The 25,501-nt window shown below is 37.0% G+C and overlaps 1 protein-coding gene across 2 annotated transcripts in view; it reads left to right on the forward strand.

Annotated features, from left to right (window-relative positions):
- Positions 1-3,166: 3,166 nt before the first annotated feature.
- LOC106083335 (ABC transporter G family member 20) overlaps positions 3,167-25,501 on the forward strand; it is a 134,952-nt gene continuing 112,617 nt past the window's right edge. Inside the window, exon 1 of one of the 2 annotated variants that reach the window (XM_059362203.1) lies at positions 3,167-3,315. The gene's annotated coding sequence lies outside the window, so the exon portion shown is untranslated. Of the gene's footprint in view, positions 3,316-3,722; positions 4,292-25,501 lie in introns of those variants that run through there. The other variant, XM_013246276.2, reaches the window with a different exon arrangement.

Below are 25,501 nucleotides of genomic sequence, written 5' to 3' on the forward strand. Positions count from 1 at the left end.
TCCGTTATTTAACAATTCTCTGGCGAATTTTTGTGCAATCATTGTCCATATTATGGCAGCGGAGGTTATTGATTTTTTGATGTCATTACCATCATTGATTTTTTTTTTTTGCCACTTCATTGTTGCTGTTGGCAGCAGTCGTCATTTTTTGGACGATGATGATGATGATGATGGGGCGCTGGTTATTGTAATGCCTTTTTATTAATTGGCGGTCTTAATGTGTGCAAGTCCACAAACGTACTTGTACTTCTGGAATTTCTGATTTTGTTGTTTTCTTTTTGCCATGAAATTTGTTGTCCAATTTATTGAGCCAGAAAAGATATTAAATATTGAGAGGCTATAAAAGACATAATTGAAAGAAATCAATAAAAAATTTGGGTATTAACAATATCACAATGGACTTGTCGTTCTTAGGCACAAATAAATGGAATTACTTGGGCTGTTTAACATATTTTGGACAAAGCGGTCTGCATCGATTTATGTTGGGAATGCAAGGTTTTATGCTTCGCAAAATTTATGTTATTGTGACACAACAAAAGATGAAATCAGTATTTATAAGCAGACTGGCTGTGGCATGTAGATTCTTTAGAGTTAAAAATAAAACAAGTAAAAGCGTGGCAAGTTTGGCAGGGCCGAATCTTATATACCCTCCACCATGGATCGCATTTGTCGAGTTCTTTTCCCGGCATCTCTTCTTAGGCAAAACAGGATATAAGAAAAGATTTGCTCTGCTATTAGAGCGATATCAAGATATGGTCCCACAATTAAATTATATGTTGAGACCTGTGTAAAATGTCAGCCAATTCGAATAAGAATTGGACCCTTTGGGGGCTCAAGCAAAAAAATAGAGAGATCGATTTATATGGGAGCTGTATCGGGCTATAGACCGATTCAAACCATAATAAACTCGTATGTTGATGGTCATGAGAGAATCCGTCGTACAAAATTTCAGGCAAATCGGATAATAATTGCGACCTCTAAAGTCTCAAGAAGTCAAGATCCCAGATCGGTTTATATGGCAGCTATATCAGGTTATGAACCGATTTGAACCTTATTTAACACAGTTGTTGAAAGTAAGAATAAAATACGTCTTGCAAAATTTTAGCCAAATCGGATAAGAATTGGACACTCTAGAGGCTCAAGAAGTCAAGACCCAAGATCGGATTATATGACAGCTATATCAGGTTATGAACTGATTTGTTCCATACCTGGCATAGTTATTGGATATCATAACAAAACACGTCGTGCAAAATTTCATTCCTATCGGATAAGAATTGCGCACTCTTGAGGCTCAAGACCCAAGATCGGTTTATATGGCAGTTGTATCAGGTTATGGACCGATTTAAACCATACTTGGCACAGTTGTTGGATATCATAACAAAACACGTCGTGCAAAATTCCATTCCAATCGGATAAAAATTGCTCCCACTAGAGGCTCAAAAAATAAAGACCCGAGATCGGATTATATGGCAGCTATATCAAAACATGGAGCGATTTGAACCATATTTGGCACAGTTGTTGGATATCATAACAAAACACGTCGTGCAAAATTCCATTCCAATCGGATAAGAATTGCGCCCTCTAGAGGCTCAAGAATTCAAGACCCCAGATCGGTTTATATGGCAGCTATATCAAAACATGGACCGATATGGCCCATTTACAATACCAACCGATCTACACTAATAAGAAGTATTTGTGCAAAATTTGAAGCGGCTAGCTTTACTCCTTCGGAAGTTAGCGTGCTTTCGACAGACAGACGGACGGACGGACATGGCTAGATCGACATAAAATGTCGCGACGATCAAGAATATATATACTTTATGGGGTCTCAGACGAATATTTCGAGTAGTTACTAACAGAATGACGAAATTAGTATACCCCCTTCCTATGGTGGAGGGTATAAAAATTCTTAATATCAAGGAAAATATCTCAATATTCTGTAGAGAAAATGTTCCCTTAAAAAATTGGAAAATTTATCACCTTTTCTAATCTTTAGCTCAAATCTTTAAATTAAAAACAGACGTTCTTTCAGCGAGCGATTGTATAAAAATTTCTTCATAAATGTTGAGTGAGGGACTGCAAGAAATCATACATTTATTATGAATCTAAAATAATAATGGGGAAAACATGTTTATTTTTACTGTCAACCTCGAACCTCGATTTCAGATTTTTTTTTTTTGAGATCAAAACTTTTTTTTTATTTTTTTTATTTTTAAATTTTTTATTTTTTGACATAAAAAATTTTAAAAATCGTGATAAAAAAGTGCTCTACACAACGAATATGTACCTATAATAATATTTTTTCTCTTTATTCCACTGATTTTTTTTATTAAAATTTCAACGCGTTTTTAGCTTAGCATTCAAACCGCCCTCACTATAAGCACCCAAAAAAAGTGCTCAGATAAACCAAATTCTCATCTCTGGCACAGATGGTTCCATATGGTGGGTTTGTTTTGGTACTTTGACAAGAGAAAAAAGCTTTTTTTGCCAAAAATAAAAGGATGAGAAAAAGAGCATAATGCACAGGTGAGAATGAGAGAGCAAGAGTGGCAGAGAGAGAGAGATATGACAGCGAAAGCTTTTTGGCTAGGAAAACGTGCTAATGTGTTTGTGCTTGAATTTTATTTGATGGTGGTTGTTGGATGGTTGTGGAAACTTAAGAAATTTTCGGGTTTTCAAAGGAAAACGAGAGTGAGTGGGGCTTGCCGTACAAGCAATTGACTCTGTCTGTTTTGTTTGTTTATTTTGTTCTTTGTTATTTTGCTGGATTCGATAATGGAGTATAAGTGCTTGGGATTACCTGACAATTATATCCTTGGAAAAAATCAATGTTGTGGTGTGTTTTGTGATGGCAAGTCAAAAGCCCGAAAATACCTGTCGCTGGATTTGAAGGCAAGGATTTTTCGAGAAGTACCTGTGCTGTGAATTTCAGTTTTGCAATTTGGAGGCCGTCCAGTTTTTCTGTTCTTGTGTTTTTCCATAGTTATTTAATTGAACGAATGCATTTTTCGCTGCAGTTGCAGGGGGGGCTGCTGCAGCAGCCGAGAACCACAGTGGTCAGTGTCTGTTTCATTGGGTTGCTGAGTGCTACTGTTGAAGAAGACTTGGTGTTGTTTGGGTTGCTTGACTGGTGGTGGTGGTGGCAGTGCCTAAAGCTCTTATCGTTTGTGTTGGTTCAGTCAGTTGAGTTTAAGCCACAAAGCGCTCACGTTGTGCCTTATTGTCGTTGTCGTAGCCGCTCGTAGTAACCAAAGTGGAAAGAAATTAAAGCCCAAAGCGAATCGCCACTAAGTTTTGCTTAAAGTCGTCTTGTGAGTGAGTGCTTTTTGTGGGACTCTTAAAGCGGCCCCTTAAGAAAACCAAAAAAAAAAAAATAAAAACTAAGAAAAGTTGTTGGAAGGCCTAAAATACAGGAAAAACGTCAACAATGGCTAAACTTTGAAACTATTACCGCAAAAAAGCCCCAGGCCCCCCTGCCTTCTAGTCGACCATTAGTGCTTCTTTAAAATACAATAAGTGAGCAAACACGCTCATGAACGGACACTCTCCGACAAACACTTGCCGTTTTTTTTTTGGTTTTTCACATTTGGATTGCATACTTGTTGGCTAGGCTATTTGCTCATAGATTACCCCGCCTGCCGTCTTCCGCCTCTTCTAGCTCTACCGTCCGTTCGCCTTTGAAGTCAAGCATAGTGAGTGAGTGTAAAGTGCGAATTTAGCAACGTCAAAAATAAAACAACAACTATCAAACTCTGTATAATTTCGTTAAGCATTGCCGACCCAAAACATTAAGAAATCAACTTTAATACCAAAAAGCCAACCGACCGACAACATTGCTATATCAGTGTGCAACGAGTGTGTGTCTCTGTGTGTGTGTGTGTGTGAATGAGCATCTCTTTCAAGAGTTGAAACGCGGCAGCTGAGCGAATCACAGAAGAGACACAACATTTAACAAAGTTCGTCTTTGATCGTTCGTTCCCAGTGAGCTTAAGTTGTTGACGTTAGCGTCTAAAGTGTCTCCGTCAACGTTTTGCTTGGCTTAAACAAAAAACGTTAAGATTTAGTACCAATTCGTCGTTGTACTGAAACACTTGATTGTGAGGCGTGAAGCGAGCGCTGAGAACTTGCAAAAGCAACAAAAAACAAAAATTGTAACTAAACAAAAAATCTAAAAAATTATATTCTTAAGATTTCAAAGTTCGAAGCTTAACCCCTTAACGGTTTAGTAAAGAGACGAAAACGAAATAGAAGCAGAAGATACAAAACAAGTGTACGCATTTGCGTGTGTGAAGTGAGTGTGTGGGGAGACGAACGAACGCACGAGTGAACGGTGGAGCATGTGTGCCAATTGCTGGTGAGAGGGTGACAAAATCAATCACAATTGCAATTGCAAATGTAATCAGTTCGCGTTTGTGTCTTAAATCTTTTGTTTTTTTTTTTTGTTTTGGAAAGGAAACATATCTTCGGCAATAAACTAAATTTGATTTTGTAAAACCCTTAAAGCCCCGATATGAAATTAAAAACATGCACCCACGATTGTTGTTAAAATAAAATTATTACATAAAATACTCAAACATCGTATCGAAGAAAGAAGCAAAAAATAAAAAAAAAAACGCAACGCAAAATTTGTTGTTCAACCACCACCAAAAGAAGCAAACCAAAATAAAAAGAGCAATAAACAAAACTTGATCGATGAAGAAAAGAAATAACAGTTGTTACACATTTCAAAGTAACACCAACAAAAATCGGCAAATTCATCAGTGAAAAAACGACCTTTCTTTGGGGATTTACTACGTTTGGTTGTGTTTTTTCTTTTTCTAAGGGGACGTTTGGCCTTTTTTTAATTACAGTCATCCCAAAAACAGCACTCGGCGAAAATGTAAGTAATCCCAAGTAAAAACAAATTACCATAATTTTTTTTGCTCATAAAAAAGAGAAAAAACTGACTAAACCACAACTGATTGCAACGCACCGCAAAATTTCTGCAAGAAGTCGACAGATTGATTATATAATCTGCATAGGCCATATAACACATATCTATTGGTTATTGGTTTTTTGATCGCTAGGTAAATCGGTAGGCAGGTAGAGAAACCTCATGCAGTTTATTGCTGTTTTCTGTTAATATTTTTTTTTTATTATTTTTTTATAAATACTAAAAAATTAATTAAATATAATATTCTATGAATTTATGACAAGCATATAAATTTCCTACTTATTTTAAATTGAGTTTGTCAAGAATTCTCGTAATTTTATTTTTATTAATGCAATAATATGCAAATATCAAATCGTAAATATTTTTGGTCATATTGTTTTAAGAATAATGTATAATAGGTTTTGGAAATGGCATTTAAAAAAAAAACTATTAATGCAGCAGTATAATTTAAACATAGAAAAAAATAAAAATCTGGTTTTAATCACGAAATTAATTGAACCAATTAATTTTTTAATTGAATGTGACACTTCCAATTCAGTTTCCTAAGTATTTGAACTTGTCAGATATCGAAATCGGCTTATTGAGGAAATGGGGTGATTTAAATTGGCCCACTTTTGCCTTCCTCGTGAACAGGCATATTTCAGTCTTCTCTGGGTTAACATTGAGAGCTCTGGGTCTGGTCCAGTCATATGCAAGGCCCTTCTGCATAGCTCATTCGGATCCTTACCCCTTAAAAGTATTATAACATCGTCTGCGTAGCAGACGGGTTCAAATCCCTCCTCAGTCAGCATCCGTAATAGGTCACTTATGGTGGTCACCCATAGGAGTGGCGATAAAATGCCCCCCTGTGGCATGCCTTGTGCCACTTTCTCCCTTATATTTATGCCATGGGACACACAATTAATTCACCTGTTGCTTAGCATATGGGTTATCCAGTCTCTAAGGACCGGGTCCGAGATCCAATTAAAAAATGATTGAAATTTCTTGAAAATTTCAATTAATTTCTATACTTAATATATACAGGGTGGCTGATGAAAGCCGCTACCAAAAAAAAATGTAATAACTTTTTTTCTATTTAATAATAATAATTTAATAATTAATTTAATTAATTAATTAATTAATTTAATTAATAATAATTTAATAATTAATTTAATAATTTAATTTAACATGAATAAAAGAAAAATGTATTCCATACACCGAAAAAAAAATGTAGCAATATTCATCATTGTAGCAATATTCATCAGCCACCCTGTAGATGCAACCCAAACTTGTTGTTTAAGCAAAGGTCCGTGGCCGCCCGTATACAAAAAAATCCCCGCGGGGGTTCTCCAAAAAATTTCGCCTTTCGGGTAGAGGTGTCCCATGGATTTGTTGTTTTTATCATAGCTGTGTGTTGTGCACTGAGGCGGCCGCCCTTGGCCGATGAAAGTCTCAATCGGGTTAATTCGGCACGTAGAATCGACTGCCATGTTATTGCTATAGATTTGTCTAAATATGGGACCTATGGGTCATTGAAATTTCCTTCACTTTATATTGTAGGGGACAAAATAACCTTTTATTGAATTAACTTATGAATCATACTTGAAAATTGTTTAAGTTTCGATTAAAAAAATGATTGAATCAGTTAAGTTTTTAATTGAAAATTACAAAATTTTCAATCACGACTGTAGTTGAAAAAAAAATTCAATTAAAAATGATTAAATCAATTAATTTTTTAATTGAAAATTACGAATTACAAAAATCTTGATTGTTATGAACAAATTTTCAGATTCACTTAAAAAATTAATTGAATCAATTATTTTTTTAATTAAAAATGCCAAAAATTTTAATCACAACTTTAATTGAAAAAAAATTACATTCATTTAAAAAAATGATCGAATCAATTAATTTTTTAATTGAAAAAGATTTTATTTTCATTTAAATTTATAATTGAAAAAGTTTTTATTTTCAATTAGATTTTACTGTTACTCTCTCCGGGATTACTTGTAAAAACAAATTTTATAAATTTTGCCGCCGCTGAGAATTGAACACATGAATCAATCCTTAGATTACTAAACATAAGATCATGAGTGATGATCTCTTGTTTGATAGTTTTTAAGCTGGGTTTGCAGGTCGTGAATGGCATGGGAGGTTGGAGCGCTTCATGGTAGTACGCCTTTTTTAAGAAGAATGCAGATTATTGAAAATCCTCCAAATTTCAATTATTTTGTCTGTCAAGTCTCTGCAAACCTACTGCAACAAATAATCAATTCATTGCTAAAATTGTTGAAAATTTTAAGTTTCATATACAAATTTGGTGGATGGTTTTTTTCTATAGCGATCCTATGATTTGAATTCTTGTACATCTAAAAACTCAAATATTTGCCCGATTTTACTGAAATTAAGTACTGATGCCTTCAAAAATCCGAAAAATCACTTAATATGTTCTTCGAATTTAATTTGTTCAAAATATTCCATAAGTCCACATTTTTAGCAGTACACATGGCTGGGGTCCAACCGAACCTTAAGCCTTTTTACTTGCTTTGCATAGCTTACCTATCCAAATGCGCAAATTTTATTCAGGCATTATTCGTTTTCTTCCATTTGTTCTTTTCCAAAAAAAGCTTTCCCAAAACAAAAACATCTAAGCGCCGTAGTAATGTTTTATCCAAAATATTTTTGTTTTTGTCTTTTTTGTTGTATTTATTTATATTCTTTCTTAAACATCTATTTCTAGCACTTTATGACAAGCATATAAATTTGCTAATTATTTATAAAGGAAACCATTAAGAAGAGCTGATATTCTCAAGCTTATACAAAAATAAATACAAAACGCTAAAAATAAATTTAATAGGTCTTTGCTAATTCAAGAACCCTAGAAATACGTTTGCCTAAGACGGTTTTAACTTGCATGGCATATGAATGGTGTTTGAGCTCAATGACCATTTCAATTTGATACACTTTTTATACCCACCACTGTAGGATGGGGTGGTGGTTTAGCCATGTCAGGGATCAGGATGGCGGTCAAACGCGTAAAGCTAGCTGCTTGAACTTTGGCACAGGTACTTCTTAATGATCTTTTACTACTTCCTAACATCATGCCATGTATTGTCCGGAACGGTCTAGAACCTGATATATTACTAAATTTCCCACGAACATTCCACTAAGGAACAGGGGATACTTCTCTTATATCAATCAGCGCCGTCCGATTAAAGTTTGAACTCAATGACAAGGGGCCTACTTTTTTATGCTGAGTCCGAACGGCCTGACGCATAGCGATACCACTTGGTAGAGAAGTTTTAACATGACAGGATAACTCACAAATTTAGCCAGCATTAGTAAGGGGATAACCACCGCTGAAAATTTTTCTGATGTTCGCACCGGGATTTGAACCCAGGTGTTCGGCGTCATAGGTGAACATGCTAACCTTTGCACATATCCTTTTTTTTTCCCCCATAGACAGGTTAAGATGAGCCATATTGGACTATAACTTGACACTAGCGAAGCACACGGGGCCATCTACACCCACAAGTGTTTGCGGCACCCTCTTGACATGGTCCAAGTTTGAAAATTATCTATATTCATGTTAAACTCTCATATATCTCTCATTAGAATCGCATATTGTCCCGTTTTGGTAAACATACATGTCCATTTGGTTTCGGGCATAATTTTAGGGTTGGGCGCCTCCCCAGGAATAAATTTTTATATAATTTTCGGATTGTACTCTCAAAAATATTTCGTTTGAGTCCCATCTTGTCCCGTTCCGTGTACATGTCCATTTGGTGCATAATTTTGTGGTGGGGCAACCCGCCTGGGAATAAATCCCAAACTTTTATATAAATTTCGTATTCTACTCTGAAGTACCTTTCGTTTAAATTCCTTATTGTCCCGATCGGCCTACATGTCCGTTGGGAGGTGATTTCTTGGGTGGGTAGGCCTACCTAGGATTTGACCCCAAATTTTGTATACAAGTTTCATTTTCAACTTCCAATTCATTTTCATTTGATACCCATATTGCCCCCAATTGGCAAACATGCTATTAGACGCGAAAGCCGGGCAATGACAAAGGAAATGCTCCAACGTCTCATCATCTCCCCCGCATGCCCTACACATGCTATTATTTGCCGCACCGATTTTACATAAATGAACTCGTAGTCCTATGTGTCCCGTTATGATACCAATAGCTTTACGTTATGATACCAATAGCTTTACTTGCTTCCTTTCAGTAATAGCCTCGTCTTCTCACGAGCTGGATCCCCCAATAGGATTTTTGCCCTCCTACCGACCGTTTCGCTGTTCCACAATGTTGCATGTGCATTCGTCGCCCACTTCCTTAACTCGGACTGCGTCGACCCGAAAGGCTTTGGGTTAACCAAGTTTATTGACAGCAGTCCTCTGGCCTTCACCGCCAAATCGTCTGCCCTTTCATATCCCCTTTCTCTGTTATGGCCCGGCACCCAAACGATGCAGATTTTCCCATCCTCAGAGAAGGCGTTAATATCCTTCTTACACTGCAAAACTCTTCGTGACCTTACCGTCCTGATTGTTCTTGCCCTTATGGCAATTTTACTGTCGTTAAAGGTGTTCACACTCGACGTTCTCGCGTTAGCACCACACCACTTTACGCATTCCGTGATCGCCCGGATCTCCGCCTGCAGGACCGTATTATGGTGAGGCAGTCTAAAACAGATCTGAGTCCCTGGGTTCTCAATGTAACCACCAGGCCCACTCTGTCCTCTAGCTTTGATCCATTCAAGTAACATGATCTTCCAGATGGCAATACTAGGGTTCCGTCAATACAAGTCCAAGTAGTGCCTCGCACTCGACTTCAAGGTTCATCTCAGGTATCCGATTGGAAACCTCTTCCCTTCCTTGCAGGTTTCCCAACGTCGCCTCGATTATACCGCGATGGTATGAGCTACTCCCATCCTCAATCTATTCTCCCATCGCTGTAAGTCTCATAGCCGCAGTGGCTGCCTCACACTTAATGTGTATGTCAATGGGTCGGATATCTAGTCGGATATTAATTTTAGGGTAGGTGTCGTTAAAAATTAATTTTTAAATATTTTTTTAAATCCAAATATTTTACATTTATGGAAATTTTGGTCTCTTAAAACAGTTGCAACGCCACATCCTCCTCCACCTTGCCAATGTACTAGGCATGGTTTTGTTGCATTTAAACACCTTATCAGATGATCTTCAAAATAATGAAGAAAGATAATGTCAGAATTTTTTTTTTAATTGAATTAAAACGTGAATTTGTGCTTACCTTTTAGCTGAGTCTACTTTAACAACAATTTCATACTAATCGCATTCAACTGATGCAGCTTACCTTGCTCGTGCAGATAGCGTGACACGCTATGGCCTGTGACAGTAAACTCGGAAGTGATTACAGTTTTTTGCCTCTGAATATTTAATGTAAACGTTTAAAATAGCTTCAATTTGAACAAAATATGAGAAAAAAGTTTTCTCATGACATTTTAAGATGCTAGAGGAAAAAAAGCATTGTTTTAAAAAGTGAGAAAGAGAGGAGCATTTTATGAATAAAAAATTTTGAAAAAACAAGCAGAAAGGCGCTAAGTTCGGCCGGGCTGAACTTTGGATACCCACCACCTCTGGTACATATATTAATCGCCTTTCGTCAGAATCCGGTGAAAAATGCATAATTTATGCCCCCATAAAAGCTTTATCGATATGTGGTCCTATTTTGACCAAATTTGACATGGATATTGAGTGGTCTAATAAGTACACGTCATTATTCAATTTTGCAGAATGTCTTTTTGGTAGTCATATCCAAATATAGACCAATCTGAACCATATACGACACGTATGTCGAAAAGCCTAACATAAGTCACTGTGTCAAATTCGAGCGAAATCGAATTATAAATGCGCCTTTTATGGGGCCAAGACTTTAAATCGAGAGATCGGTCTATATAGCAACTATACTCAAATCTGAACCGATCTGACCCAAATTGAAGAAAGATGTCGAAGCGCCTAACACAGCTCACTCTCCCAAATTTCGGCGAAATCTGACAATAATGCGCCTTTTATGGACCCAAAATCTTAAATCGAGAGATCGGTTTATATGGCGGCTATATCTGGACCGATCTGGGCCAAAATGCAGAAAGTTTTCGAAGAGCCTTATACAACTCACTGTCCCAAATTTCGACGACATCGGACAATAAATGCCACTTTTATGGGTCCAAAACCTTATATCAAGAGATCGGTCTATATGACAGCTATATCTAAATCTGAACCGATCTGAGCCAAATTGAAGAAGAGTGTTGAAGGGCATAACACAATTCACTTTTCCAAATTTCGACGACATCGGACAATAAATGCGCCTTTTATGGGCCCCAAATCTTATATCGAGAGATCGGTCTAAATGGCAGCTATATCCAAAACTGGTCCGATCTGGGCCAAAATGCAGAAAGTTGTCGAAGAGCCTTACACAACTTACTGTCCCAAATTTCGGCGAAATCGGACAATAAATGCATCTCTTATGGGCCCAAATTTCGGCGAAATCGGACAATAAATGCACCTTTTTCTGGGCCCAAAACCTTATCCTGGCAGAGTGTATTGTCCATAACCCGCCTCTTGTCCTTAAACTCTCGAAGACTTGGCCTATGGTCGAATGAGTACGAATGACAAAGATTACTGTCATCCGCAAATGAGTAGATCGGATTCGATGTCTGACCCAACAGATCGTTGATGAAAATTAGAAAAAGAGAAGGAGAAAAAACAGAGCCCTGGGGTACACCTTCGGTCAATTTGTGCTCATTGGATGAGAACCCATCTATAACGACTCGAATAGTGCGATCTCTCAGAAAGCTCGAAATAAATCGAACGAGGCCATTACCGATACCAAATGTTACAGGCTTTGATAGTAGTGCACCGTGCCAGACCCTATCAAATGCCTTGGAGATATCCAGAGCCACAACCTAACTCTCACCAAACTGGTGGATTGAGCGACTCTAACGTTCCGACAGAAGTGCCATGTGGTCACCCGTAGAACGATTTCTGGGGAACCCATACTGTTGGTCGCTAAGAAGGCCATTAGACTCTAAGTACCTCACAAGATGGTGAATAACCATGCTCTCCATGACCTTGGAGAGAGCGGAGCATATCGCAATTGGCCGATAATTTGCAGGGTTGTTTGCCTCACCCTTCTTGGGTATTGGCTGAACGTTCGCAACATTCCAACGCGCCGGGAAGACTCCCGCACAGTAGGCAAGGTTGAAAAGGTTGCATAATGGATGAGAACCCATCTATAACGACTCGAATAGTTCGATCTCTTACAAAGCTCGAGATAAATCGAACAAAGTCATTACCGACGCCAACTGCGACAAGCTTTGATAGTAGTGCACCATGCAAGACCCTATCAAATGCCTTGGAGATATCCAGAGCCACAACCTTACTCTCACTAAACTGGTGGATTGAGCGACTCCAATGTTCCGACTGAAGTGCCATGAGGTCACACGTAGAACGATTTCTGGGGAACCCATACTGTTGGTTGTTAAGAAGGCCATTAGATGGTGATTAACCATACTCTCCATGACCTTGGAGAGAGCGGAGCATATCGCAATTGGCTGATAATTCGCTGGGTTGTTTGCCTCACCCTTCTTGGGTATTGGCTGAACGTTCCAACGCGCCGGAAAGACTCCCGCACAGTAGGCAAGTTTGAAAAGGTTGCGTAATGGACGAGCGAGCGTCGAAGAACACTTGTGTAAGACAAGTGTTGATATGCCATCCGGGCCCGGGGATTTATTTACGTCTAGATTTTCCAGAACCCTTTTAACTCCACGAGTTTGAAAAAATATTTGGGGCATGATGCCAGTTACATTTTCGATTGAGGTGAGTGGTTGATTGCTATCCGACAGGAAAGAGTTCCCTGCAAATATATCAGTCAACAGGTTAGCCTTATCAACCTAATAAGAGTTGGAATAGATGAATAACTACCCTTTGGGCTAAAGATCATATTGCTTTTAAGGGCTTAAGACTCTAAATCGGCGGATCGGTCTATATGGGGGCTATAGTAAGATATAGTCCGATATAGCTCATCATTCGAACTTAACCTGCTTATGGACAAAAAAAAGATTCTGTGCAAAGTTTCAGTTCAATATCTCTATTTTTATACCCTCCACCATAGGATGGGGGGCATACTAATTTCGTCATTCTGTTTGTAACTACTCGAAATATTCGTCTGAGACCCCATAAAGTATATATATTCTTGATCGTCGCGACATTGTATGTCTATCTAGCCATATCCGTCCGTCCGTCTGTCTGTCGAAAGCACGCTAACTTCCGAAGGAACAAATACTTCTTATTAGTGTAGGTCGGTTGGTATTGTAAATGGGCCATATCGGTCCATAACCTGATATAGCAGTCATATAAACCGATCTTGGGTCTTGACTCCTTGAGTCTCTAGACGGCGCAATTCTTATCCGATTTGAATGAATTTTTGCACGAAGTATTTTGTTATGATATCCAACAACTGTGCCAAGTATGGTTCAAATCGGTCCATAATCTGATATAGCTGTCATGTAAACCGATCTTGGGTCTTGACTTCTTGAGCCCCTAGAGGGCGCAATTCTTATCCGATTTGAATGAATTTTTGCACATAGTATTTTTGTTATGGTATCCAACAACTGTGCCAAGTATGGTTCAAATCGGTTCAAAACCTGTTATAGCTGTCATATAAACAGATCTGAGGACTTGACTTTTTGAGGGCGCAATTCCTATCCGATTTGGCTGAAATTTTGCATGACGTATTTTATTTTTACTTTCAACAACTGTGTCAAATAAGGTTTAAATCGGTTCATAACCTGATATAGCTGCCATATAAACTGATCTGCGATCTTGACTTCTTGAGCCGCTATCCGATTTGCCTTGAATTTGGTACGACGGATTTTCCCATGGCCATCAACATACGTGTTTATTATCGTCTGAATCGGTCTATAGCCCGATACAGCTCCCATTTAAATCGATCTCTCTATTTTACTTCTAAAGCCCCCAAAGGGCGCAATTCTTTTTCGAATTGGCTGACATTTTACACAGGTCTCCAACATATAATTTAATTGTGGTCCAAACCGGACCATATCTTGATATCGCTCTAATAGTAGAGCAAATCTTTTCCTATATCCTTTTTTGCTTAAGAAGAGATGCCGGGAAAAGAACTCGACAAATGCGATCCATGGTGGAGGGTATATAAAATTCGGCCCGGCCGAACTTAGCACGCTTTTACTTGTTAAAGACTGTAGCGTGTTTTCAACAGACGGACGGACATGACTAAATCGTCTTAGATTTTTACGCTGATCAAGAATATATATACTTTATAGGGTCGGAAATGGATATTTCGATGTGTTGCAAACAGAATGACAAAATGAATATACCCCCATCCTTCGGTGGTGGGTATAAAAATCAAAGAATTTATTTGTAAAATATGTTTAAAAAATTTGTTTATAACGAGGTGTTATATTTATTGATTTACCTTATTGCATAAATGTAGAAGTCTAAAGTCAGTCTCCTCACCGAAGAAAGAGGCTGATCGGGGCAACAACATATCGCATTGAAAGCTTACTAGGGGGTTGATGTACGAATCTGTCCTCACTGAATTGAGTGACAAAGAGTAGTGATTTTGACATTAAGAGGTATAACAAGTGATTATCAAGCATTGTTTCAGTTTGTCACTGACCCTACCTTCAACGTAATAAAAATTTAATATCTTAATTTTTATGGCAAACCATTTTGATTTGTTTTGAGAGAAATTTCTAACCCAATACCTATAGGTATTATATAAATTTTTGAGATTAAAAAAAAATTAGACAAATATATTTAAATATTTATTGTTATTGGTAACAATTGCGTAAGTCAAATTACCTTCATGTTGCATTTAATTAGCAAATTTTATTGATTTCTAATGCGGCAGGGATGGGGGAAAAAAATCAATCACTAGTTAATTACATGTTACACATACTTAAAAGTATTATTAAAATCAATTTCATTAGATTTAACTTTATGGCAAGCCTTGAGTAATTGCCAACCTTTGCCAATAATTGCAACCAACTAACATTCACTTCAAGAATGCCCTCGCTGATGGGAAAAAAGGTCTTCGAATAAAAATCTATTCATACAGCTGCAAGTACAGAGTCTAAATCAATCGAGAATCATTCGATCTGGTTCTTGCATTTTCCTATTGCTTGGTGTTCCTTTGACTTATAGAGAACTTAATTGCTAGCTACCGCAATTACTTACGAATACAAATTACAAAAAAAAAAACCTTAAACATCAGCTTAGCTAATTTCTAATCTGTTTTGAAATTATCATGGCCTTTTTATTATTAGTGTCTAAGAATATTTCCTTAAAGCTTTTTTTGTGCTTAGAGCAGTAAAATGTTGTGAACTGCTGACGAATGCAAAGTCCAATGGTAATTAAGATGCTATGGCATCTCAGATTTTTCTAACAGACTCGCACAGTGTAATATAACCACAATGGTGGTGGAGGGTCAAGTGTCAATTGCCAGTTGGGGCAAGTGTTTATATGATAGCGAGAATACAACAACACAAAAACGTTCATTCACAGACAGCCAAGTGTTAAATGGAGTGCAAAATGTAGTTTGGGGTAAGATCAGTGTGTGGCGCTAATGATTGCTACTCATTGAGTGTTGTATAGACCTCCCAATATGTCAACGGTTATTCAAGTCAGCAAATAACAACTAAAAATTGATTATTAATAGCGGCAACTGAATGAGTTTTGAGTTGTTTTTGGAATGTCAATTGAGAGCGACTGTGACTTTGAGTGTATTTCATTTTAATTAATAATTAAAAAACAATATAATAAAGTGTGTAATTAGAACAATTATATAGGGAAATAATTAGTATTAACATTTCAACATGGGCATATATAGAAACTAGTAAAGGAAATTGAAGCAAAATGACTAATACGGCATATCATAAATTCAATGTTAACTCAGTAATTGAGAAACTTGGACAGAATTTACAAAATTTTTGTGGCTTTGGCAGAAATGTTTATTTATATACCCAATACCGCTACTGTGGTACAGGGTATGATAACTTAGTGAATTTGTTTGTAACACCCAAAAGGAAGAGGGAAATACTCATTGATAAGTATACCAATCGACTCAGAATCACTTTCTGATTTGATTTAGCTATGTCCATGTTAATTTGTGTACAAACTACAGATCGCAGTTTTCATGCGGTCGTCTTAAAATTTGGTACAGGCATGTTTTTCGGCCTAGAGACAAAGCCTATTGAAATTGGAAAAATTCAGTTCAGATTTAGATATAGCTTTCATATATATGTTCGTCCGATTTGCAGTAATTATGCAATAAATTAGTCATTTATCAACCGATATTCTCGAAATATGGCAGGAAGGATTTTCTTATGACTTTAGACATTACTGGTGAATTTCATGGAAATCAGTTTAGATTTATATATAGCTCTCATGTATACATATATAACCCGATTTTCACTACTAGCGCATTTACTGACTAATCTTCCTAAAATTTTGTACAACGCTTTCCTTAACGACTTCCACAATGTCTACAAAGTTTGGTCGAAATCGGTTCAGCATTAGATATAGCTCCCATATATATGTTCGTCCGGTTTGTAGTAATATTGCAATAAAATGGTCATTTGTAAACCGATTCTCTCGAAATTTGGTAAGAAGGATTTTCTTTTGCCCCTCGACATTACTGGTGAATTTCATTAAAATCGGTTTGAATTTAGATATGGCTGTCATATATGTATATCGTCCGATTTCCACTCCAAGAGCCTCCGCAAACGCATTTTTTGATCAATCTTGCCAAAATTTTGCACAACGCTTTCTCCGACATATTATCTGAGAAGTTTGCTCGAAATCGGTTCAGAATTAGATATGTTCGTCCGATTTTGAGTAATATTGCATTAAAGTGCTCATTTGTTAACTGATTCTCACGGAATTGCGCAGGAAGGATTTTCTTACGACTATCGAGATTACTATTGAATTTCATAGAAATCGGCCCAGATTTAGATATAGCTGTCATATATGTATATCGCCCGATTTTCACTCCAACAGCCACTGCAAACGCATTTATTGATGAAACTTCCTAAAATTTTGCCCAACGCTTTCCTCGACGACTACCACAATATATGAGAAGTTTGTTCGAAATCGGTTCAGATTCAGATATATCTGCCATATATATGTTCGTTAGATTTTGGGTAATTTGCTATAATATTGTAATTTGTGAACCTTAGTTATTACAGTTTGAACTTATTTGCTCAACATTTGATACGGATTGTTTAATAATCCATTCGAAAACATCCACCAAAGTCCATTAACATTGATTCAGTATTGGATATAGCTCCCACATTGCACTTATATGGTAGGTGTAGGTTTTTATACAATCGGCACCGCTCATCTTTGGCCCTTCCTTACTGTTTTTTTTTTTTTTAAAGTTCTTTAAACACAAGTACTAAATTCATTCGCAACAAAATTGTCTATTAATTGGTTCTAATAAAGAAGGACGAGAAGAATATAAACAATAGTCAGACAACAACATACCTCAAGGCAACGTCATATGAATAGCATTGATTGTAGACCAGTTCGTGAGAAATTGATTCAATTGAAATGGGATGAAAATAATTTTTCGATTTCTGAATTGGTATAATTTAAGCGTGTTTCCATATGGGGGATATATGCTAAACGATTAGAATACAATTAAAAAGGTGGTGATATAATGTAGGAGGTGCAGTATCACAATTCCTATAAACTTAGGATGAATATCATTAAGGCCTATGTTATTTCGCTTTACAAGTAAAAAACTATTTAGTACTTCAACAGGTGTAACACATCCAAACTTAAATCCATTATCAATGTCTTTCCCCTTAAATCCATCCATTGTTATCAGACTCGAAATTAAACAAACTTAAAGTTCAGCATGTTCTTTGAACGTTCTTCTTCATCTCGAACGAATTTGTTTACCACCAACACAGCTGTCTAATAACTCGTTTGATACTAAGTGGCATGTAGATGTATTTTTTTCCATTTTAAATTATGATCAAAGTCTTATTACTTTCTTGGGAACTCAGATATGGCTGTTATTCTCAGACGCTAGGTTTGTCAGGTCACAATTCATAGCGATTAAATTGTGGTGAAATATTTAAATTGAAATGAAAAGGCAAGTAGATATGTATGGAAAATTAGGAAGTTTGAAACACATCAACCGCTTCTTCAGGTGTCGAAAAACGTTGACCTCTCATTTTATTTTTAACGTACGGGGATTAAAAGAAGTCATTCGGTGCCAAATCAGAACTATACGGCGAATAACTCATCAAATCGATTCAATCATCAAATCGATTCAATCATCAAATCGATTCAATCATCAAATCGATTCAATCAATCAATTCGAGTGCTCAACATGTAAAAAGGCGTTAAGTTCGGTTAGGCCGAACTTGCAGTTGCAAGTATTTTTGAAGCAATCTCAATCTCACGATAGGTCACATGACGTTCCTGCAATACCAGTTGGCGCACAGCATTATTGGTTTTTGGAACAACTACTGGCGACCTTTACGAAATTCGTCTTGGAGCCGAACTTGCAGTTGTAAGTATTTTTGAAGCAATCTCAATCTCACGATAGGTCACATGAGGATCTTGCAATACCAGCTGGCGCACAGCATTAATGGTTTTTGGAACAACAACTGTCGACCTTCACAAAATTCGTCTTGGAGTGAACTACGACCTCGGTTGAATTCATCATACCATCGATAAATTCCCAAAAATTGAATATAGTTCATCGATACACTGTTTTGAGTTAATCCACGTCGAATGTTGTAAAAAAATTATCGCACGAAAATGATCACGATTTAATTCCATTTTTTGGGAGAGAATAATTTTTCGAGTTACTGTGAACAATACAAATAGCGTTCATATGTCAAAACATTTTGAGTACGCGTAACTTCGAAACTATCAAGCTTTACTATAGATCTGTCAGTTGATAGATTGCAACACAAGGGTTGTCCAATCCCGAAATATAAAAGGTAACCCTCGTTTCGAATTCAGGTTGCGCGTACTTCGCAAATGTCCCCAGCATTAGGTGGAGATAACCAGCACATTTTTTTCACGCCAAGATTTAGAACCCAGGCATTCAGCGTCATAGGCGCTACGGTGGTAAGTTTACTGTAACTTGTGTATTGTTCACGTGTTCACCCCTAACTGCTTATAGGTTATTGTATGCTCAGGTACAAATTAATTGATGCAATATGGTATCATGTCTAAGTTTTGTTTCTTTACTACAGTCGATTAACATCAGACGGAGAAGTCTCCACACTGGTTGGTATGGAATCATGTAGGAACCGGGGTCAACTATATTGCCTCTAATATCCAGTAATAACAATTCGTTGGTGTAACGCTACCTTGTTCCACTTGCCACTCAAATGCTTTTGAGATAACAGCATTTAAAATGATATATGGCGTAGGTTAGGTTAGGTTAGGTTTAAGAGGCAGTCTACCATCAAACTCACTTAGACGTTTTCGCCCGTTGTGATACCACAGGAACAGAAGAAGGAAGATGCCTTCTAGTTCCTACCGTTGAACCATCCAGATCGCTTTAGGTTAGGTTAAGGTAACAGTCTACCATCAGACTCACTTAGACCTTTTCGCCTATTGTGATACCACAGGAACAGAAGAAGGAAGATGCCTCCTAGTTTCTACCAATGAACCATCCAGAATGCTTTAAAAAGCCCAACAACTTGCGAAAGTTCACATTCGCTAAATCAGACAGGTTCTCAAAGGAATGAGAACCTGAAGTGGAACTCCTTCTGGCTGTTAGTGCGGGACACACTAGCAGTGTTCTATTGTCTCTTCTTCTTCGATGTCCTCACAGCTTCTGCAATAGTTGTTGCTGGCAACCTTTGTCCTCTCAGCATGTTTTCCGATTAAACAGTGACTGTCATGACGGACACAATGACTGAGATGTCTGTTCTCAGTCAGTGACAGCAAAGCGGTACACCTCTTCAAGTTAAGATGAGGCTACATTGTTTTGGAATGCTCACAGTCCCCTCTTTGTGACCATTTGTGAGTCGTTGTCTGTCGGGCCTGGTCCTGAAAACTTAGCTTACATGTCGCTAGAGGCATACCCACAGATTGCAGTATCCCTGGAATGTGTAAGGTAGTTCCTAGTCTCGCAAGCTCGTCCGCTTCACAATTCCCTGGGATATCTCTGTGGCATATATGACATATATAAACCATGCCTATTATTTGCTCCATTTAGCTACCTTCTTTTGTTTCTTAGTTGTAAAAAATGTAATTAAATGTTTATTACATATGGATTTGATAACTTAAAATGTTTGTCTCAACAGATGTTTTACTTTTTTTTTGTTCTAAAGAATATATTTAAACAGGGAACTATAAATGAACTACAATTTAATTTTGATGAATCTTTCTTGGCTTTTGTTGTTTTTTTTTTTTAGCTAAAACATGTTCCGCTTTTTTCATTTAATTTTTGGTTAAGTTCAAATTTAAATTTATATCCATCTTAACCATTTCATGTTCTTAATCTCTGATTTAATTTTGTGTTTATTTTACACACGTGAATTCATTATGTATTTCTGAAATTTGGTCATTCTAAAGGAAAGTTTTCTTGTTTGTTTCGTATAGCAAAACTAGTTTCTACACTTTTTTTCTTAAATCCAAACTTTGACTTAATTAATTGTGAATGTTTTATGCAAAATGTTCACGTTCATGCTGTTTTTACTTGTTGGTGGTGATGTTTTACTATGTATTTTAAAGAGGTCAATAAACTTTGGCATTAAGATTTGATTATTTTTTTTTTGGTCTGATTTACATTAAAAATTCTGGCTGGTTAACTTCCTATTTGTGAGAATAGCAATATGTTGGTCTAGATGTCTTAGAAATGGGAAGTGTATTTTGAAATGATTTGTAATAAGTTCACCTTATGTATATGCTTTAGTGGATACTATTTATAGAAGTATTCAATTGTATTGTATATTCATACACTTAAAGAAGAAGACAAACAACAACAACAAATCCACATTATGTGAGTAGCAGACAGCGCGCTGTTCTATAATTGCATCCATTATGCAATAATTGCAAACATATAGTTTTAAAAGTGTCGAACTGAGTACGAACAGTGCTGACTCTGACATTGCCCTCTAATAAAACATGCATCACGGATGGTTCGAAATTGGAAGAGAAAGCAGAACTGGGTGTTTTTGTAAAAGGAAAACCCAGCCACTAAGTTATGAATCCAACTGGCTGACCATGTTGTTGTTGTTGTAGCAGTGTTGTACACTGAGGCGGCAGCCCTTGCCGATAAAGGAATTCATCGGATCAATCCGGTACGTATAACCGGCTGGCATGGGATTGCACGGGCTGGCCATAACATGATCCTGCGGCGAAAATCAGGGCGTCAAATAGAGTTAACATCATTACGGATAGTAAGTTTGCCATTAGGGAAACATCAATCAAGACGTTAAATACGCGAACAGTTTTGAAGAAAATAATAAGGGTATCCCACAACCCTCATTATTTGAGTGGAGGACAAAGTGGGGTCACGAGGAACTTGCTCACAGCTTTCTTATTAATTTCCATAAATTCAAAACAACCAGAGGATGAACTGTTAGTGTTAATGTATTTGATGATTTTGGTTCATTGATAGTTTCCTCGGTCCAAGCTCGCTGGCAACTCGAGCTACTAACTTTGTTACCGGGAGCATTTCTTATGCCAATACTCAGTTTCCGCCGATAATAAGTTTCGACACTAGGGTGTAAATACAGCTAATGAGTTATGAGTTTGTATGCCCAGCACTGCCCTGTGGGAGAAAATAAAAAAAAAACTAGGAAAACTAGTACGTTAAGTACACATTTATATTTGAATAATTTTTTTTAGAATTCAGATTCGACCAGGCCGAACTTAGGACGTCTTTACCTACTTACTCATAGTATGATGCATACGCTTAATCGCCTCAGAATTTGAAACGTCTCATCAATTGGCCCCTAATTTTGATATCAGATTCATACACTATTCCCAAATATGTTTCATTTGTCTTACCTATGGTCTTGATCACAGTGCATGGGTGTAGCGACCACCTCAGCGATTTTAGCCTTTATTTCGAACGAGTATCTGTAGTGCGATTCTCTAACTTATAACGAAAAGTTTAATTTGTTGCCAAAAATGACGATTAGGTTAATTTTCCCATCGCCTGAAATTCTTCTTATTTTAGTTTAGAATAAGTAAAAGCGTGCTAAGTTCGGCGGGGATGAATCATGGGAACCCACCACCATGGATTCTTCTTAAATATGGGAGCTATTCCAGGTTATGAACCGATTTGCACCGTACATTTCGCAGTTGTTGGAAGTCATAGCAAAACACTTTTTGCAAATTTTTTACCAAATCGGACAAAAATTGCGGCTTACAGGGGCTCAAGAAAATCAAATCGGGAGATCGGTTTATATGGGAGCTATATCAGGTTATACACAGATTTCATTCATAACAGAACACTATTTGCAAAATTTTAGCCAAATCGGATGAAAATTTAGGCTTCTAGGGGCTCAAGAAGTCAAATCGGGAGATCGGTTTATATGGGAGCTATATGAAGTTCTTGACCGATTTGAACCGTACTTGGCACAGTTGTTGGAAGTCGTAACTGGACACCGGATACAAAATTTCAGCCAAATCGGATGAAAATTGAAGCTTCCAGGGGCTCAAGAAGTCAAATCGGGAGATCGGTTTATATGGGAACTGTATCAAGTTATACACATATTTGGACCGTAAATGGCACAGTTATTGAAAGTCATAACAGAACACTAGTTGCAAAACTTCAGCCAAATCGGACATAAATTTCGGCTTCCCGGGGCTCTAAAAGTTAAATCGGGAATTCGGTTTATATGGGAGTTATATTCAAATCTGAACCGATATGGCCCATTTGCAATTCCCAACGACCTACATCAATATTAAGTATCTATCCAAAATTTTAAGCGGCTAGTTTACGCGTTCGACAGCTATCATGACTACGACAGATGGAAGGACGGACATGGCTAGTTCGACTCAGAATGTCGAGACGATCAAGAATATATATACTTAATGGGTTCCTATATCAATATTTCGAAGTGTTACAAACGGAATGACTAGATTAGTATACCCCTATGGTGGTGGATAAAAAAATAAAAAAATTAAACAAAATAAATTCAATTATTTAGGAAAAGTATTGTCAATACCACTGTATTCGTATAAAACATTTGCTGATTTTATTTTTTAATATTTTTTATATAGTCACTGTGTCAAATTTCAGTGAAATCGGATTTTAAATGCCCGTTTTATGGGGTCAAGACTTTAAATCGAGATACCGGTCTATATGACAGCTATATACAAATCTGGACCGATTTGGACATAGTTACAGAAAATTGTCGAAGAGCCTAACACAACTCACTGTCCCAAATTTCGGCGACATCGGACAATAATTGCGCCAATTATGGGCCCAAAACCTTAAATCGAGAGATCGGTCTATGTGGCAGCTATATCCAAATCTGAACCGATCTGTGCTATATTGCAGAAGTATGTCGAGGGGCCTAACTTAACTTACTGTATCAAATTGCGTGGACATCGGACAATAAATGCGCCTTTTATGGGTCCAAAACCTGAAATCGAAAGATCGGTCTCTATGGCAGCTATATACAAATATTGATCAATCTAAGCCAAATTGAAGAAGGATATCGAATGGTGTAACACAACTCAGTGTCCCAAATTTTGGCAAAATCGGACAATAAATGTGGCTTTTATGGACCCAAAACCTTAAATCGAGAGATTGGTCTATATGGCAGCTATATCCAAATCTGAACCGATCTGGGCCAAATTGAAGAAAGTTGTCGACTGGCCTAACACAACTCACTGTCCCAAATTTCAGCAAAATCTGATAATTAATGCCCCTTTTATGGGCCCAAGACCTTAAATCGAGTCTATATGGCAGCTATATCCAAATCTTTACCGATCTAAACCAAATTAAGGAATAATGTCGAAGGCCTTAACACAACTTACTGTCCCAAATTTCAGCAAAATCGGATAATAAATGTGGCTTTTATGGGCTTAAGACGCCAAATCGGTGGATCGGTCTATATGGGAGCTATATCAAGATATAGTCCGATGTAGCCCATCTTCGTGGGTATCCTACTTATGGACGAAAGAAGAATCTGTGCAAAGGTTCAGGTCAATATCTCTATTTTTAAAGTCTGTAGCGTGATTTCAACAGACAGACGGACGGACATGGCTAGATCGTCTTAGATTTTTTTCGCCTGATCAAGAAGATAAATACCATAAATGGTTGGAAATGGATACTTCGATGTGTTGCAAACGGAATGAAAAAATGGGTGGTGGGCATAAAAAATACTTAAAAGCCACTTAGTACTTGTCCTTATAGTAACCAACAAATAATTTCCAATCGATTTTCTATTCGTTAGCCAAAACAGCTGATTTTAACGATTTCGATTATCTTTAAAAGTGATCAAAATCTGTTATCGCTTTTAAGTTTGTCGATTTTCTTTAAATATAATTGGTGAATCGCACTACTTATATTGTTCTTATATCAAATCTCCCGATCTCCCGATTAAACATTAGAATAGCCCCTATTCTATTTTGGTAAGTTTGAAGATCAGATTATCTTAAATTTCGTGCTTTTAGACATTTTGTTTAATACCAAAAGTCTTTTTATTAGTCATAAATTTATCAGTAACTAGAGTGTCTGGCCTCATATTGGTCAGAAAAGCATTTTAAATATTCCCCTAAAAGAGTTGAATAGATTTTTAATACGATTAAATAATAGCCCTCCACTATCAGCAAGATTTGGTCTTTTTCATACAACTCGAAACGTGTCTGAACGCTGCGAGAAGTCTGCAAATTTCTGTTACTCGTATTTTTGTAGGTTTTTTGTATGCCGGCTTTTTTTAAGATTTTTTTTTTTCGTCAAAACGAACGTGATTTTAGTTCAAGTTCTGATTGAAGAAGGTAGTCTAACTTTTTTTGTTTCAAACTGTTTTTTTTTTTTTTTTAATATCAGAACTTTGCAGTTTTTCAGGGGGTTGGGTGGGAGAGGTAGTTTGCATAATGTAACTTAATAGGTTTGCAGTTTGAGGAAATTGTTAACGAATTTCTCATTGTTATGCAGTAGGTAGGTGGGCATCAAGGTTAAAGGTTACTTGATTGCCATATTTTACTATAATTTCCCTTGACAATTGCTATAATTTGCATGTGTACATGTATATGTGCATACATGGGAGTTAAAAAAGCACCCAGAGAGAACGATAAGTGTGTGTTGGTGTGTGTGTGTGGCATATGAAATTAATAATGCTATTAAATAACGTAACGTAACAACGTTCTAAGGCGACCAAGTTTTTGTGTCGATAATGGCACCACAAAAAGGCTATAACGACCTAATGATGTTTTGTTCTTGCTAATGTGGCTCTGAAATGCGAAAAGAAACAAAACATATTTTTCTCGCCAAAATCTAGCCAAGGGCTTTTGATGGCTGATATCAATTTATTTTTGGTGTTGATTTTTGTGCTTTAGGATATTTCTATAATT

Source organism: Stomoxys calcitrans, chromosome 2, assembly GCF_963082655.1.
Source record: "Stomoxys calcitrans chromosome 2, idStoCalc2.1, whole genome shotgun sequence".
Taxonomy (NCBI): domain Eukaryota; kingdom Metazoa; phylum Arthropoda; class Insecta; order Diptera; family Muscidae; genus Stomoxys; species Stomoxys calcitrans.